Genomic DNA, 15,360 nt, shown 5'->3' with positions numbered 1-15,360 from the left:
AATACAAATTACAACGACTGAATCCCGGTCGGTTCACGTTCGGTCATTATTCCACTCGCGCTCACCATGTAGTTTGAAAAAGGTTGAAAATTAAATTAAGATGCACACTCAGTGTATGGGGGGGGCATTGAACCTCGTGATCGACGATTAGGGGCGTTGGACCCGTGTGAATCGTATCCTGAAGGATCGGGCTCGACCCGCATAATAAAATAAGTGCAAAAATGTAATAAATAAGTACAATAAACAAACAAGGGGGTTTTGTTATTACCGAATTTACGTGAGTTAACCGATTATTAACTGTAATATCTCGGCATGCAAATCCTACCCTAAAACAGACAAATGCGATGATGGAGGGGGCATATAGCATTCGACATTATTTTTATGGATGTGACAAACACAATGTTTGTAATCAAGTCTCAAATGTGTGAATTGTTTTTAAATTATTCTGTATCGTGACTGTGTTGCTTTTATAGATTAAGACAATAGTGTTTTCACCTAAAACCCGAAACCTAGCCCTTTTCTTGACTATTTGCCCATGTTTGGTTAAGCCGAGTTTGAGGTTAATCTATTTTTCGTATTTTAACCCGTTCTAAACACAAACTTAGGGAAATAGGAGCACGAAACTCTGCTAGGGTGCCAAGATCTCTACACATGACCCATGTGGGACCGGACAACCTTTCACGGGCCGTCCCCACTCATGGCTCTAATTCAATTCCCTAGGCGCCCAAATCTATACTAGGGCATAGACGGGACAAGAACTGATAGTCATGCCCTTGAACTGAAAAATATGTGTGTGCATGGAAAATCAAGACTACGTGACACAGACTATCGAAAGTCGGTAGCCGGTGTTGACTGATCCCTTGGATCCATCGGTGTCATGAGGACCTTGAAAGAGCCGAGAGACCGATTGCTCCGCTTGGAAGTGGTCCAAGGAGGACTCGTATACCCCGACTTGAGCCGCCTCAAATTGGGCCTAGACTTAAGTCAAGATATTCGAGTACTCCCTAGATATCCATGCTACATGTGACACGTATCTCGGTACTTTTGAAATTGTGAATTTTTAAAAGGGTATGACTTATAGTTCTTAACTGTCGACGAGATTACAAATTATTGACCGGTTCGTGTAATTCATTTATAAGAGTCGAGTGGTTTATTTTAGCCAAGTTCAACGTCCCGATTGTCCAGTATGTGGAATTTTAAGTTTATTAAATATTTACCGAATGCCTTAGTTTACGGGTTTTGAGTCGCTAGAACGGTCATTGGTGGACCGCCCGATAAAACTCTAATTTCCGACCGTCTTGAAATTAAAAATTGATTTAGGCCAAATTTACACGATCAAACCGATTCGTGTGAGGTTTCGATTAGAATGATAAAGAAAGCGTCTAAACATTGATCAAGAACACATGACCACATCAAACACGATAAACATACATGTTTTATGTAACTGATGCCGCCATGATCACGGGAAACGCATACAAGCATACACAAACATAATATTAATAGAATCGATAAAACGACACCGACTCATGGAAGTAGATAAACATAAGAAAAACACGTATTGTCAGGTTATATACGCATAATAAACGAGACAAAAACATATTAAACGACAACACGCACGTAGTCGATCGGGAATCCAAGTAGAAAGGATTGGATATCCTTTAAAAGGTGTCCAAGGGCTGAATTGAACAATTTCAAAAGAATAGGGACTGATTTAGAATCTCTGAAAATTATATGACTGAGTAGAAAATATTAAAATGGCTCAAGGCTTGACTGAAACGGGTATGAAAATTCGAGGGCTGATTTGGAAAAATGAAAAGATGGACTGATTTGAAACTTATGAAAATTCTGTGACTGAACAGAGAATGTTAAAAATGGCTCAGGGCTTGACTGAAATGGCTCTGGAAGTTTAGGGATGATTTGAAAAAAGCTAAAAATGTTACAGGGACTAAACTGAAATAAATTAAAAAGTTCCATGGACTGATTTGAATCATTCGAAAATTCTGTGACTGAACAGAAAATGTTAAAATTGGCTTAAGGTTTGACTGAAACGGGCTTGGAAGTTTGGAGCTGATTTGAAGAAAGTGTAAAATGTCACAAGGACTAAACTGAAACAAATTAAAAGTTTCCTGTACTGATTTGAATCATCAAAAAATTCTGTGACTGAACAGAGAATGTTAAAAAAAATAGCTCAGGGCTTGATTAGAATAGATTTGAAAGTTTAGGGCTGATCGAAAAGGATGAAAATAGTGGCAGGGATTGAACTGAGACAGTTAGAAAAGTTTACAAAACCGAGTTTAAAAATTATTTCACTCGTCAACACGATCCACGAACTTTCATTCTGCATTATCATCATCCAAGCAAGCATTAATGTTCTAAAATGGAGCCCTAAACATGACACTAAGTCGGGATATTATACCTTTCTCGAACCGGTAACGATAGGTGCTTGAAAGACTTCAAGAACCTCCTGGACAATGGCTGGAATGGACTGTCTAAGGCTACCACAGCAGGTCACCGACGCCAACTCGGCTCTGGGACTCTAAATAGCGGTTGGGGGCAGCAATGACACGCGACCAGGGCCCGGGGAAGCTCTAAACGGGGATGAAAGGCCCCGAGAAACCGGGGCAGCAATGGTTGGATGTGCAAACGTGCGAATTGGAAGAGTCGGGTTGAGGAGATGACCGTAACAAAATGCGGTTTTTTTTTTGTTGAGCTTTCGGGTTTCAGATGGAAGGGAATGCTGAGAGAAGTTCTGGGGTGAGCTACGAGGTTTTTGTCCTCCGAGCTGGAGGCGTTTGCGAGCCGAGGGCTTGAGGGGGGGAGAGGCAAGTTAAGGGTTCGAGAGAGGAGAAGGAAAGGGGATTCGAGCTGGGGGAGTCAGAGAGAGAAAGAGAGAGAGGGTCCAGCCGAGAGAGAGAGTCTAAATCTATATTTTTTTTTTGGGTTTTCTTGTTAGGGTTTCTTCAGCTGAGCCCCAAAGGAAAGAGGGAGCTGAGGGTTTTTTTTTCGTTTTTTTGTTTTTTTGGGAGTGTGAGCCAGCTGAGAAGGAGAGGAGATGAGAAGAGGCAGCTAGGGTTTTTCTGAGGTGAGGGTGCCCTAGGGTTTTCGGATCGGGGACAGGAAAAGGAAGGGTAGAGGGCATCCAAGAAGTTGCAGCTCCACAACAACCACATCAATGAAGATGTGGGCAGCAACTCCGGATGAGCACACCAATAACAAGAAGAAAAAAAAACACGAGCAAATATGTTAGGAAAAGAAATAAACGAAAGAGAGAACAAGAAAGGAGCGAGGAGCTGGTGCTTAGCTCAGGAGGAAGTGATTCAGCTGCTCAGCTTGGAAACGGGTACAAGAGCGGCTGCATGAAGCTCGAGGCTCGACCGGAAGGGAAACGGGCAGGAGTGAGCTGAAGGTCAATTAATAAGCCGAGGGAGAGTCCGGTTCTTCTTGTTTTTCTCTCGTTCTTTCTTTTATTTTTTTGTTTGCTTCTTCTTCTTCTTCTTCTTCTTCTTCTTTTGTTTGTTTGAGCCAAAGGGAGAGAGGAGGGTCGTGTGTGAGGAAAGGAATGAGCTGGCGTGAGGGACATCTATTGCAGGGAGGAAAATGACAAAGAAGAATTGAGGGGACCAAGAAAAGAGAGTCGGGATAGTAGCAGGCATGGTCTGGCCACTTGCATGAAAGAAGAAAGAACGTTGCAGTCTGAAATGCAAAGGGGAAAAAGAAAGAATGAAAAAGAAAAGCTTCCGTTTCGGACAGGGGGAGCATACTGGGGTAGAAGAAGAAAAGAGAAAAAGAGGAAAGAAAGGAGGAGGAGATAGAAGGAAAAAAGGCAAGAGGGGAAAAGTAAAACAATAGTCAAAAGAAAGAAAGAAAAGAAAAAAAGGCGATGATCAGAAAGCTCTGGCCTCTTTTTTTTTTATAAGATTTGAAATTGACGCGCGTAAATCGTAAAATTCTCATCTTTTCAATTGAATGTCCAAAAAATAATTCGGGACCAGCATTGTGTTCAGAACAATTTATGGAACAATGTTCTGCGATAAAACATTTTCCGATCTTGAATTTTCGTCCCGGATTTTGAAAATTTACATTGATACACGTGAAATCCAAAGATGTCCCATAAAGTATGTTTCTAAAAAAAATGATGTTAAAATAGAAGAATGCCATATTTTCAAAGGTCGTGAATGCTCGAGTAACTAGCTGAAAATACTTCCCTCATAAGGGTGACAAAATGACGATTTTGCCCTCTTTTAAAGCCGTAGGACCAAAATGGGGTGCTGACAGTTTACCCCTCTTTAGTTGTGCGCTCGGATAGAGGATGCAACCAAAAATCATGAGAAGCACCCCGTTTAGTCCCGACGACCACCTAGACATTCTCCCAGTAGCCGCTTGCTCTCTTGTTTTGGATGTATGAGAGTAAACTCTGCAAGTGCAACGGATCGGTCTGTGGGAGGAAAAAAGACAAAGGAGTCATAACATGAAAATGAGAAAGTGTGAATTTGTAACTCAAAGCAGCAAATGTGGGGATGACGCCCATAAAGCAGTAAATGAGGATGTGAAGTCCAAAAAACAGTAAATGGAGACGCGAAGTCCGGAAAGCCGTAAATATGGACGCGAAGTCCGGAAAGCAGTAGACATGGACGTAAAGTCCGGAAAGCAGTAAATGTGGACGCGAAGTCCCCAAAGCAGTAAAGGTGGGTGTCCAAACCCAAAGCAGTAAAAGACGGGTGTCCAAACCTAAAACAGTAAATGGTGGGTGTCCAAACCCAAAACAGTAAATGGTTGGTGTCCAAATCCAAAGTGGTAAATAGTTGGTGTCCAAACCCAAAGTAGTAAAGGTGAGTGTGAAACCCTAAATATAGTAAAAGCAATTATGAAACCTTGAATGCAGTGATGTGGGTGTGAAACCTCGAGTATGAAACCCTTAATGTAGTGAAAGCGGGTGTGAAACCCTTAATGCAATGATGTGAGTGTGAAACCCTTAATGCAGTGAAAGCGGGCATGAAACCCTAGATGCAGCGATGCGGATGTGAAACCCTGAACGCAGTGCTGCCGGTGTGAAACCCTTAACGCAGAACAACGGGTGTAAAAGCAGGTGTGAAACCCTTACTACAGTAAAAGCGGGTGTAAAACCTCGAATGCCGCGAAAGCGGGGTGTGAAACCCTGAATGCAATAAAAGCATGTGTGAAACCCTGAATACAGCGATGCGGGGTGAAATCCTGAATGCAATAAAAGCGGGTGTGAAACCCTAAATGCAGCGATGCGGGTGTAAAACCCTTAATGCAGTGAAAGCGGGTGAGTGAAAGTGTTTGTTCAAAAGGATGGCTTAGGGAGTACGGGTGATGATAGGGGCTTGACTCCCCTGAGGGATGGCTGCTGGTCGTTATGCTGAAGGTTGGTCCTGCCGCTGGGGCAATCGTGTCTTGGTCTGTCAAAGACCGGCCTCGTCGCTGGATGGTTATTGTTCATTAGGGATGTTGTTGCTTTTGAGTGTTGCCGTAGGGAGGCGGTGTTGTGGGTTTGACTGACTCTCGAGACCAAGTAGCATCTTGTCTCGGAGGAGAGTGGGAACCGTACGTGACTCACCCGTAGAGATGGGTAGAACTTTCCGTTAGTCATGTGAATGGTAGTGTGCGCTGAATGTGCAGGGCTGATGTTATCCCAAAGGTGCTGATCTGTCGGAGGCCGGCGTTGTTGCCGGGATGAAGTTGCTTCTTTAGTGCCTTGCCTTGGGGCGGCGATGTGTTTGATCTGACAGAAGCCGGCCTCGCTGCTCGGGCGATCGTGTGTTGATCTGTCGGAGGTCGGACTTATTGCTGGGGCTGTTGCCTGTCGGACTGTCGGAAACCGGCCTCGCCGCTGGGGCAATTGTGCTTTTGTCGGAGGTCGGCCTTGCTGCTGGGGCAGTTGTGCTTGATCTATCAGAAGTCGGTCTTATTATTGGAGCGATTGCCTGTTGGACTACTAGAAACTGGGCTCGCCGCTGAGGCGTCGTGCTTTGCTGGAGACCGGCCTTGCTGCTGGGGCAGTTATCCTTTGCCGGAGGCCGGCTTTGCTTTGCCAGATGCCGGCTTTGCTGCTGGGATGGTTGTGCTTTACTAGAGACTTGTTTTTCCCCTGGGGCAGTGGTGTATTTGATCTGCCGGAAGTCGGCCTCACCGCTAGGGTGGTTGCTCGTTGCTCTGCCGGATGTTGGCTCTGCCGTAGGGGCGATTGTGGTTCGCTGGAAATGCCCCGGTCTTGCGATGAGGGACTCGAGCTCTAGTTGGAGCTTAGGAATCCCGAGGGATTAGGAATCAGAGTCCGCTGTAGTTCTTATTGCTTGTAATACCTGTGGTCCAGATAACTTCAGTAAATCAGTGGTGAGTTACTAACAATGTGTAAGCACAGGTAAAAAGAAGTAATTGCGACGCATGTTTTGTTTTGGCAATACGAACGGGTTTCTTGTTTTTGAAAGCCTTAATACGAGGCCTCTAGGGCTTTTGTTGGCCATGCATGGGCATATCGAGACATTTTCAATGATGCCCCAGCGACACAATTGATTGTTCGACGAACCCGTCGGCTTGGGACCCTTCTCGTCAGGGTGCCATAGGGCGGCCGCATTTGTAACATGTATGGGGTATTTTTGTGCAAATTTGGTAAGACCTTGATCTAGTCATTTCCATAGTGTTACGACTAGACTCTCGGAAAGGAATGTCTGGGATTTTGGCTTTGTGGTAGCCGATTGTAGGGTGGCTGTGACCCGTTTGGAATTATGAATAGACCTACAGAAAAGGGGAAGCATGGAGAGCATGTTGCCCGAAGCTAAAAAGATGCACGATTTCACGCCTGCAATGAGGTGTATCCCCATTTTCGTCATTTTGTTATGCGGGTTGCACAAAACTGTTCGGACGGCGTGTTCGGTTGCCCATTGTACTTGAGGAAGAGTTCGCCTTGGACGGTTAAGTTGTGTTGGAGAGCCGATCGGGGATCTATTAGAGTAAACAACTTGGTCACTTTCCCTAGGGATCCTTAGTCCACGCGGTGTGCGAGGGCTTTAGGGTGATAATTCGGTTTATTTCTTTCTCATTTTTCTCTCCTTTTGCTACGGTCGTCCGCCTCAGGATTCGGCTGCACCTCTCAGCCTATAGGGGATGAGCTCTTCTTTTGCCATGACTGCCCACTTCGGGATTTTCGATCGTGTCTCTCATTTGCCCTAACTTTTGCCTAGGCCACCCCCATAGGGGTTTTCAACCTAGCGGACTCAATTCTTTTGTGTCTCAGGTTTGTAAGGAAGAAGAGCCTAGAGAATTCAACTTCCGAGTTTGCTTTATTTTGCATTGTGTCTCCATTGAGGAGTCGCGATTGTTGCCTCTTTGCGTTCGGTTTCTTGATTTCTTTGGCTCCTTTTTTTTTTGATGGGCTTTGCTCGCCCCTCTTTTTTTCCTCGAAACCGGGGTCTGCTCGTGCCCCTTGGATTTGCTTTTTCCTACTTTTACGTTGCTGCAAGTGCTTTGATTCATGTCGCCTCGTAAGACTTGATGTGTCTTGCCTCGGTCTCGTCAGTAGGGTCCGAGTTTTAGAACATGTCTTGTGCATTCGGAAGTCGAATCAAGCGTCCCTTATCTCTTGCAAACTTTACGTATGTTTTTCCCCTATTGTTTATGTAAAAGAAAAGTACAAAGTTATGCCCCAAGGAAGGGGTGACCGAGGTGACTCTGGAATAAATGTTGGATGGGGATGCCCCAGTTTTCATTGTTAACGTGGTTCGTGGCGGACGCCTTGCGCGATCGCCATTCCCGACCGTGTCTTCTTGCTCCCGTGGAGGGTGCCCCTTGGAAGCTAGGCGCTCTTGAAGTCGAATGTGTCATGTGGTGGTGAAGGCCCGATTTGCCCTGAGGTGTCGTTCAATCTCGATGGAGACGTTTGCGTCAATATCTAATGGTTTGCTTGATCGTCTCCGTCTTCAGCTTTGTGGGGGGTACATTCTCGTCGAGCCCTTCTCAAATCGAAGTTTAGTGGGAAAGAAACGATAAGAGTTATCGGGGAGGTATGAACCCGTGCATCGTTCTTCGCTTATGACCGGCATGTCCCTGTCAAAGACGACAAAGAAAATGATGTATTAGGTGATTGTGTGGTGGAGTATAGGTAAGAAATGTAGAGTGGACCCATGGGAAACCCCCTTGTTCAACGTGTGACCCATGGGGTGCCGCGCGTGAGGGACAGTGATTTTCCAGGAATCCAGTTATTACCACCCTGGAGTGGTTAGACCGTGACTTGGGACCGTATATGAGTACTTTCCCTAGGTGCGGGTAGGCATGCGCAGCCATCCTAGGGAAGGCTCGAGGAGCTGGGTCCTATGAGGACAGGCAGGTTGAATAGGTTCGACAGAACCGATATGGCATCTTCAGGACTGTCTTAGTGTCCTTTGAAGGGTTCGTTATAGTCGGGAGCCCGTTTGGGAATTGCATTTAAATGAAAGTAAAAGTGAGTTTAAGGAAGATTGTGCACGTTGTCCCGGTGGCTGGTTGGTGGACATAGTGGAGGGCGGGTTGTGACCATTCTTTGGTAGGAGGTGCGACCCTGCAAATGACTTTCGCGGCTGGTAGGCTGGGCCATGCTTTGTCTATTGGGGCAATTAGTTGTGATCTTTGTGGAGGGAGGGTTAGGACTCGGTGTCGAAATTCTAAGGAGCTGGACAGAGAGTATTCATTGTTTTGAGTGTGGTTGTTCAAGGTTCGAGTTGCTTTCTTGTTGGTTATTTCTTGCAATGGAAAGAGGAAAAGTAATGAAGAAATAAGAACTGATCGTAATTTGAAGGTAAGTGCGTAGGGGAGCGAATTGGCCTGGCAGGCGTAGTGTGAGCGCACAAAGGGACATGCACATGTTGCGTCGAGGGTTTATGCACGGGCACGGTTGGGGCGGGCTCGCAACACGTGAAAGGGCGCGCTCAGTCATGCTGATGGAAGCACTTGGTAGTGCGAAAGGACGTATGCTCGGTCATGCGATGACGTGCTCGATTGCGCGGGATTAGTGGGGAGTTAGCTTCGCCGGAGAAGGTGGGTCGGCCCCGGGCCATGGCTCGCCTTACCGTGGAGGAAGGTTGAAGATCGCAAGTGGTCTATCTGTAATGGTTGTCTCGACTAACCTAATTCGAGGCTTTAGCTTTCGTGCGAAACAATAAATAGATAGGATGCATGTGATGCATGAATTCCCAAGAGCTAATGTTGTCATTCACATTGACTCAAGAAATTCAAAGTACAATGCAAATTTTGCGAAATGAAGTCCTAAGTTGATATTCCACCACACTCGGAGTTTGATCGAGCTCAGCCTTGGAAAGCACCGGTTCTAAGCGAGGACCTTGCGGAAACATCTATCATAGAGTGCATGTGTGGGCCTCCACGAGCCCTCTTCCTAGACCTCTCCAGGGTGGCATTCGCTCAAGCAAGCTCCTGATCGCATCTCTGTAGTTTGGCGCGGGTCTGAGCAAGCTTCCTCTGAAGTTGTAGTTGGCTGACAAATTCCTCATCTCTTAGCAACCTCTCGGCGATCAATCCTAGTATTGGTGAGGTCGATCATGGTGGCTGCGCTCGAAGGGAAGGGTGTCCTGGAAGACGTGCGACCTACATCCTTTGGCGAGTCGGTGAGGTCCTCGTGGGTTGGCGAACTCTATCGAGGCATGAGCAAGATGCCGAGTGAGGCGTCTCTTACCAAGACGAAAGTAAGACCGACTCAGGACTCGTCAATATGAATGACACTCTAATTTTGTAAAACATACGATGCATGTGTGCGTAGAAAGTAAATGCCCACGGCTTAATACAAATTACAAGGTAGATCGCTCTTAAAACAGAAAAGACTCAAGTGGCATGGAGGCCGACTCGATGGACTGTTCGTCGAAGCCGGATTGGAGGATAGCATAGAGGTTGAGCACGATACATGGTTTCGGTACTACATGGACCGTACTATTTAGGGATGGGGCTCCCGACTCAAAGGCATGAATTCCTTGAAATCGGACGGGGTCTTTCAAGGCCTAAGCGACAGTCGAACTGCGTGTCGTACCCCTATTCGGAACCCTTATCTAAGCTGTGTTTTTATCATCGGTCGTGGGACACGACCCATAGGTTCTTAGAGCTAGAATGATATGCAATGCGAGTGCATAAATAGAAGTGCGTGAAGTAGATAAGTATGAAACTACAGAAAGCGGTAAATAAACAAGCAAGCATGAACGAGCCTGAACCCTCTAAGTATCTCTAGTGGAGTCGTCAAGCTATGCACACCTGAATTTCGTCTCGTCGAGGTACGTATGCGCGTTCCTGTGCAATGCGGCTTGAGAGTATCTACCTTCCCGGGGACACGCGACAGATGCAAGTGAGAAGGAATCGCCACTACCTGTTTACGACCTTAAAGTCGAAGGCCGTTGAGTTGCTCGGATCTACGGGTATGGGATACACCTAGTATGCTAAGGCAATGGTCTATACGGAACCGAAAATTTCGAATTCGAGGGTTCTATTACGTGTGAGCCAATATCTCACATGCCCTTTCGGTACTCTTAATTGCTAGGCTTGCCATTTTATTTATTTACCGCATGATTTAGGGTTGCATTTGACTCGCCCGCTTTGACACTGTAAATTCGAAGAAAACGGTCGATTCTGATTAAGGGCCCGAGAAAGGAGGATGCCCGTACATCGAGAAATCGGTTCACTATCCTCACGCAACAGTACATCGAACCATGATGGTTGATGTTCCTCGCGAACCGAAACCGCGAAGCATTAGGTTTACTCGTCCCTAGGTAGGTAAATCGACTCGACCAATTCAGCACTCGGACCATTCATTATCCGACCGGGATTCTTACATGAATAAATGTATGTAATAAATCCTTACACTGTTATCTCAAATGAATAAAAATACAAATTACAACGACTGAATCCTGGTCGGTTCACGTTCGGTCATTATTCTACTGGCGCTCACCATGTAGTTTGGAAAAGACTGAAAATTAAATTAAGATGCACACTCGGTGTATGGGGGCATTAGACCTCGTGATCAACGGTTAGGGGCGTTGGACCCCATGTGAATCGTATCTTAAAGGATTGGGCTCGACCCTCATAACAAAATAAGTGCAAAAATGTAACAAGCACAGATAAACAAATAAGGGGGTTTTGTTATTGTCGAATTTACGCAAGTTAACCGATTATTAACCGGGATATCTTGGCATGCAAATCCTACCCTAAAATAGACAAACGCGATGATAGAGATCGCATATAACATTCGGCGTTATTTTTGTGGACCTAACAAACACAATGTCTGTAATCAAGTCTCAACTGTGTGGGTTGTTTTTAAATTGTTCTGTATCGTGACAGTGTGGCTTTTATAGATTTAGACAATATTGTTTTCACCTAAGACCCGAAACCTAGCTCTTTTCTTGACTATTTGCCTATGTTTGGTTAAGTCGATTTTGAAATTAATCTATTTTTCGTATTAATAACCCGTTCTAAATACAAACTTAGGGAAATGAGAGCACGAAACACCGCTAAGGTGCCAAGATCTCTGCACATGACCCATGTGGGACCGAATAACCTTTCACGAGCCATCCCCGCTCATGCCTCTAATCCAATTCCCTAGGTGCCCAAATCTACACTAGGGTATAGGCGGGACAAGAACCAGTAGTCATGCCCTTGAACCGAAAAATATGTGTGTGCATGGAAAATCAAGACTACGTAACACGAACTATCAATAGTCGGTAGACGGTGTCGCCCGGAAGTGGTCCAAGGAGGACTCGTATACCCCGACTTGAGCCGCCTTAAATTGGGCCTAGACTTAAGTCAAGATATACGAGTACTCCCTAGATATCCATGCTACACGTGGCACGTATCTCGGTGCTTTTGAAATTGTGAATTTTTAAAAGTGTATGACCAACAATTCTTGAATTGTCGTCGTGATTACAGATTATTGATCGGTTCGTGTAATTCATTTACAAGAGTCGAGTTGTTTATTTTAGCCAAGTTCAACGTTCCGATTATCCCGTGTGTGGAATTTTAAGTTAATTAAAAATTTACTGATTGCCTTAGTTTACAGGTTTCGAGCCACTGGAACGGTCATCGATGGATCACCCGATAAAACTCTAATTTCCAACCGTCTTGAAATTTAAAATTGATTTAGGCCAAATTTACATGATCAAACCGATTCGTGTGAGGTTTCGATTAGAGCGATACAGAAAGCGTCTAAATACGGATCAAGAACACATGATCACATCAAACACGATAAACATACATCCTTTACGTAACCGGTGCCGCCATGATCACGAGAAACGCATACAAGCATACACAAGCATAATATTAACGGAATCGATAAAACGGTACCGACTCATGAAAGCGAATAAACATAAGAAAAAGACGTATTGTCATGTTATATACGGATAATAAATGAGACAAAAACATATTAAATGAGAACATGCACGAAGTCTGTTGGGAATCCAAGTAGAAAGGATTGGATATCCTTTAAAAAGTGTCCAAGGGCTGAATTGAACAAATTCAAAAGAATAGGGACTGATTTAGAAATTCAGTTAAAGTCATAAGGACTGATTTGAATCTTTTGAAAATTATATGACTGAGCAGAAACTATTAAAATGGCTCAGGGCTTGACTGAAACATGTCTGAAAATCCGGGGGCTAATCTGGAAAAGTGAAAAAAATGTAATAGGGACTAAACTGAAACAAATTAAAAAGTTCCCCGGACTGATTTGAAACATCTGGAAATTCTGTGACTGAACAGAGAATGTTAAAAATGGCATAGGGCTTGACTGAAACGGGTCTAGAAGTTTAGGGCTTATTTGAAGAAAGCGAAAAATGGCACAGGGACTTAACTGAAACAAATTAAAAAGTTCCCTAGACTGATTTGAATCATCCGAAAATTCTGTGACTGAACAGAAAATGTTAAAAATGACTCAGGGCTTGACTGAAATGGGCCTGGAACTTTGGAGCTGATTTGAAGAAAGCGAAAAATGTCGTAGATACTAATCTAAAACAAATTAAAAAATTTCCTGGACTGATTTGAATCATCCGAAAATTCAGTGACTGAACAAAGAATGTCAAAAAAATAGCTCAGGGCTTGATTGGAACAGATTTGAAAGTTTAGGGCCTATCGAAAAGGATGAAAATAGCAGCAGGGACTGAACTGAGACAGCTAGAAAAGTTTACAAAATTGAGTTTAAAAATTATTCCGCTCATCAACACGATCCACGAACGTTCATTCCGCGTGATCATCATCCAAGCAAGCATTAATGTTTGAAAATGGAGCCGTAGACATGCCACTAAGTCGGGATATTATACCTTTCTTAAACCGGTAACGATAGGTGCCCCAAAGACTTCAAGAACTTCATGGATAGTTGCTGGAATGGACTATCTGAGGCCACCACAGCAGGTCACCGACGCCAACTTGGCTCTGGGACTCCAAATGGGGGTCGGGGGGCGGCAATGACACACGACCAGGGCCCGGGGAAGCTCTAAACGGGCACGAAAGGCCCCGAGAAACCGGGGCGGCAGCGGTTGGATGTGGAAATGTGCGAACTGTAAGAGTCGGGTTGAGGAGATGACCGGAACAAGCTAAGGTTTTTTTTTTTTTGAGCTTTCGGGGTTCGGATGTAGCGGAATCCTGAGATGAGTTTTGGGGTAAGCTACGAGATTTTTATTCTCCGAGCCGGGTGCATCCGCGAGCTGAGGGCTTGACAGGAGAGAGGCGAGTTGAGGGTTCGAGGGGAAAGAGGCGAGCTGAGGGTTCGAGGGAGGAGCAGGAAAGGGGGTGGGTTTGAGCCGGGGAGTTAGAGAGAGAGAGAGAGGGTCTAGCTGAGAGAGAGAGTCCTGATCTTTTTTTTAGGGTTTTTTTGTTAGGGTTTCTTCAGCTGAGCCCGAAAGGAAAGGGGGAGCTGAGGGTTTTCTTCTTCTTCTTCTTTTTTTTTTTTTTTTTTTTTTCAGGAGTGTGAGCCAGCTGGGAAGGAGAGGAGAGGAGGCAGCAAGGGTTTTTCTAAGGTGAGGATGCCGTAGGGTATCCGGATCGGGAAAAAAAAGAAGAAAAGGAAGGGTAGAGGGCTTCAAGAAGTTGTAGCTCCACAACAACCACATCAATGAAGACGTGGGCAGCAACTCCGGATGAGCACACCAGCAACAAGAAGAAAAAAAAACACGAGCAAACATGTTAGGAAAAGAAAGATATGAAAGAGAGAACAAGAAAGGAGCGAGGAGCTGGGGCTTAGCTCGGGAGGAAGGGATTCAGCTGCTCAACTTGGAAACGGGCACGAGAGCGGCTGCATGAAGCTCGAGGCTTGACCGGAAGGGAAACGGGTAGGAATGAGATGAAGGTCAACTAATGAGCCGAGGGAGAATCCGGTCTTCTTGTTTTTCTCTCGTTCTTTTTTCCGTTTTTCCGTTTGCTTCTTCTTCTTCTTCTTCTTCTTCTTCTTTTTATATTATTTTTTATTTTTTATTTTTATTTTGTTTGTTTGAGCCAAAGGGAGAGAGGGGGGTCGTGTGTGAGGAAAGGAATGAGCTGGCGTGAGGGACAGCTATTGCAGGGAGGAAAATGACGAAGAAGAATAGAGGGGACCAAGAAAAAAGAGTCGGGATAGTAGCTGGCATGGTCTGGCCACTTGCACGAAAGAAGAAAGAACGTTGCAGTCTGAAATGCAAAGGGAAAAAAGAAAGGAAAAAAAAAAGGAAAAGCTTCTGAGGAAGAAGAAGAAAGAAGAAAGAGAAAAAGAGAAAAAGAGAAAAGAAAGGAGGAGGAGACATAAGGAAAAAAAGGCAAGAAGGGAAAAGTAAAACAACGGTAAAAAAATGAAAGAAAAGAAAAAAAGGCAACGGTAAGAAAGTTATGGCCTCTTTCTTTTTTTTTAAAAAAAATTGAAATTTACGCGCGTAAACCGTAAAATTATCGTATTTTCAATTGAATGTTAGAAAAACGATCCGGGATTGGTATTGTATTCAGAAAAATTTATGCAATAATATTGTGTGATGAAATATTTTCTGGTCTCGAATTTTCGTTTCGGATTTTAAAAATTGACGTCGATACACGTATATTCTAAAGACATCCTGTAAAGTATTTTTCTAAAAAAAATATAAAATTGATGTTAAATTAAGAAAATGTCATATTTTCAAAGGTCGTGAATACTCGAGTAATTAGTTGAAAATACTTCCTTCATACGGGGTGACAAAATGATGATTTTGCCCCTTCTTGAACCGTTGGACCAAAATGGAGTGCTGATAACTTCATTACCAAACATAACATAAATTACTCTTCCTATTACTCACATTTAAAATAACCTTATGTAACGTTATGAATTGTTAAGTGTTATGGTTTGTTGTTCTTGAATAATAATGAAACAATTCTTGCACAACAATG

Source organism: Punica granatum, chromosome 4 (assembly GCF_007655135.1).
Source record: "Punica granatum isolate Tunisia-2019 chromosome 4, ASM765513v2, whole genome shotgun sequence".
Lineage (NCBI taxonomy): Eukaryota > Viridiplantae > Streptophyta > Magnoliopsida > Myrtales > Lythraceae > Punica > Punica granatum.
The sequence above is the reverse complement of the archived record's forward strand: the minus strand, read 5'-3'. Positions refer to the sequence as shown.